Source organism: Dermacentor andersoni, chromosome 2 (assembly GCF_023375885.2).
Source record: "Dermacentor andersoni chromosome 2, qqDerAnde1_hic_scaffold, whole genome shotgun sequence".
Taxonomy (NCBI): Eukaryota; Metazoa; Arthropoda; class Arachnida; order Ixodida; family Ixodidae; genus Dermacentor; species Dermacentor andersoni.
In genome coordinates this window covers 174847140-174850771 of record NC_092815.1, presented here as the reverse complement: position 1 = coordinate 174850771, position 3632 = coordinate 174847140, and the positions used below count along the sequence as shown (strand labels likewise).

The 3632-nt window shown below is 45.4% G+C and overlaps 1 non-coding gene across 1 annotated transcript; it reads right to left on the bottom strand.

Annotated features, from left to right (window-relative positions):
• Positions 1–2768: 2768 nt before the first annotated feature.
• On the bottom strand, positions 2769–2954 carry LOC126541083 (U2 spliceosomal RNA). Its single transcript, XR_007601631.2, has one exon. It is a non-coding gene; the product is annotated as a U2 spliceosomal RNA (small nuclear RNA).
• Positions 2955–3632: the final 678 nt, after the last annotated feature.

Here is a 3632-nt window from a genome sequence, read left to right as displayed (position 1 = left end):
CACTTAGGAACAAGAACCCTTGTGAATACGGGCCACGGTTTTCACCGCTGCAAGGCGGCAGGAAGGCGGCTGTCGACGCAGCAGTGCTGTTCCCACGCGCGCTTATTTAGCTCGCCAAGCATAAAGGCGGCAATGCTGCCTACTATCCTCGCTCTTTGTGCCAAGCAAAACGAGGACAAGGAAATTGTAAGTGGGAGACCAGAATACTGTGCTCTCATTTAACGCATACGTGGCCTAAGTGATGCAAAAGCTATTTGTCGTCGGAGATGAATCGCGAGATTTAGAGCCGAAAAGAAAAATCGCTTTCCTCCGAAGGAAATAATCGTTGCACTTAGCGAAGAATCACCGGTAGACCGGTAGCCCAAAACCCCCCATTGTCTTTCCGCGTGAAAGCTCAAGTGCTTTCTTATGTGTTTCTCGTTTGAGGCAGTATATAGTGCGAAATGCGTTCTTTGGTACACGCAGGCGCGTCCATGGCTGCAGGCGGTCGCAGCTGATAGCCCCATCTCGGCCATAATTGGCTCGAGCGTGATGCCGTGCTCTGCTAGAAACATAGCGGCGTTTACTTAGGCTATTCGAGCAAATTCTGTGCGAGTGGTTGCGATGGGGCCACATTTTAGTCGATTAGCGAGTCGGCGAAACCGAGCCAGAGGTTCGCGCCTTCGTTTCATAGCACGCTTGAGCGTCGGCGCAAAAGGGGCTGATATGATGCGTAGTTTTCTCAGCATAATAATCTGTGAATAAGTGTGCTGTGTTGAAGTATATTCGTTGCGTGGCTCCTCTATAACTAGCGAGCCTTTCCGGTATCCATGGTATTGCTTCAAGCAGCATAATATGCCATCGTGGGTAGCCCTGTTAAAAATTTGTATTTAAATATGCGAGGGATTTTTTTTTTCGAACACTATATTGAGATTTGAGTTTTTTTTTTTTTTGAGGCGGATAGATTTTGGTGTGTTTAAAGGCAGCTCTAACGACTCATGCTAGGCAATTTATCTAATTGACATTTTCTGTTTTCTAGAATTTAGGAGCCTCACAAAAAAAAAAAAAAACAGCTAGTGTGCCACTCCAAAGTCATGGCTCATTGAAGGTCGCCACTTAACGTACCGTGCAACCTAAGATATCTGATGAAGAGAACGCATCACGGCTTGTTCAATACAGCTATAGGGGTTGCGGCGTGAGGCTACAGCGCCCATCAGTCACATATTAACCACATTGAAAAGCTTAATGACATGCTTTGGCGCGGGAGAATACCATAATTAAGCTATGCGCTGCCTGCATTGCATAGCATTGTAAATTGGAGTTAACGACAAAGTTACACCTTCTAGGTAACGCAAATAATTGGGACTGGCTTAGCGTCGACATCACGCAGTTTGCAGTGACGACCTGTGCTTGCAATGAAATGACGAAGCTCGTGAGCCAGTGACGGCAAGCGCTTTTCCGACACGCAGCAAGAAACGCATGCTTTTGACAGCGCATTGCCGTGAGATGGATGGCGTGTACCTTCATATCTGTAGCCACGAAATCATGCTTGCTGACAGGGCAATACCAGCTTTTACACGGACACGTGAGTGGACGGGCGAACACCAGAACATGGAGTTTGATAGACTACTTACAATAGAATGCCTGATACCCTAACGGTGCCATCCATTAACAGTACTAGTGGCTTACCTCCGCACACACAATAACGTTGTCCTGCCGTGACGTTTCTTTCCATGTAATACATTAAATTAGACACAAACTAGGGCGTCTAATCGACAGACTAACTTTTAATTAAGCCTGCGTTTAGGAGAGGCTGTAATCATGGGTGGATGCCCAGTACTGCTTCGCTCTTAGGCAAACTGCACATAACAAATATGGGCTGGCACAAACAAACACACAAACAAACAACATGGAATGATAAGAGCAAATGTAAATATGTCTGAATGTGCTAACGCATAGTTTACATAAAGTAAAAATTGGCCCTTTGTACGTCCCACGACACTGAATGTTCACAGAATGTAAGTTAAGAGTACAGAGCCGTCACTAGCAGTCGACTTGTATTTTGAGGGAGCCCAATCTACAATACAATATTTAGAACGTTACACCACAGGGTGCAACGAGACTAAGATGAAGCGATACTTCGCGGCAACCTTATCCTGCAGCACAAGGATATTTTCGCAACACAAAATTCATGGAGAGCATGTTCAGTTGCTCTAGTAGTTACCCGCAATTTTGATGCTTCCCAACATATTATAAGTCGCAAACTGCACGTTTTCTTTTTCAAATGGTTGGAGATTGCCCTAATATTCCTTTCCAGTGAAAGCGACTCTTTGTTCAGAGCGCGCAATTTATGTGTTAATGTTTTCCCGATATGGAGCATGAGTACAACTGCGCCTTTTATATCTATAAAGCGCACGCCGCACTTTCTGTTCGGCCTCTTCTACGGGAAAAGCTGTTTCTGTACTCTGCACATGGACATATTATGCGTATTACTGCATAGACTGAACGGCGGACCCTTATTAGAATATTCAAATGTACTTTTGGATCAATTTGACATAAAACGGAGTTCCAATCACCGTTTTGAAAGCATCCATTTTTTGACATTCGGATGGCCATTCGACATAAACTGGTCCGTGCGTGGTTTTGTGACAGTCATGAAATCTAGCGAATCTCTTTAGCTGAGGGTCACGACAAGTAATTTCTTCTTGAGATATGAAGACTGCACTCAGTTTTTGACACCGAAGCTGTTTATGGGTAGGGTCTTGTGAATTTTTGTTCGGCGTGTGCGAAAATCGTAGGTGGATTCCCGGAGATATGTAGTACAATACCGGGCCGACCTGCGGCGGAGGCGAAGCAGGCTTCAAGCACACCGCCAACTTGCAAAAGTAAGTCTAATATTGTCGGTCCAACAGAATCCGTATCAGATATCAAGCTGATAAGAACAAATACCGCACTTTGACCCGCGTCGGCGATGTCTACGTTCGCACCGCTCTCTCTTTTTTGTCGGCGCTCCAAGCGCTTGTGTATCTGCTTTCATTTCCTTCCGCTCTCCGGTGATGGCGGTCCCGCTGAAACGTCACGCGCATCTAGTTTCCTCCGACTCCTGGGGGCGGTGATCCCGTCGCCCACGCCAATGTATATAAAGATCAGGCTGAATGAGTTCGTATCTTTCTTTGAAATTCTGTGTCACCTCTGTGTCGTTTGCTAAATAGCTTCGTTGGTCATCCACGTTCAACAGAGTGGAATGGCTCGTGATTTATTTTTAAGGATTAATTTTTGAATGACGCTTCCTTTACTGAATATACTGTACTATGCTGACATGTCTTTTGCGAATAGCAGCATTTAGTATTTTCGAAGACATACTTCCTCTGTTACGTCCAGCCAGATTGTCGCTAAACGCGTTATATTTCCAATTGACGCAAATTGTTCCTCTTAAACCCACGGTTAAGTGCGCAGAATTGACCATCCCACGCTGTGGAGTGTTCTGTGCGCTCCGGTCCAAAGGCGATATTCCAATGGAATGGTCGGAAACGGATAAGTATAACAGCACCACGTGTGCCTCACGCTGCAGTGAAATGTAGAACTTAAGCACGTAAAGGAACGTTAGAGAAACGTTCAGTTGTGGACAAAGACTTCACTGTAGTCGAACATGA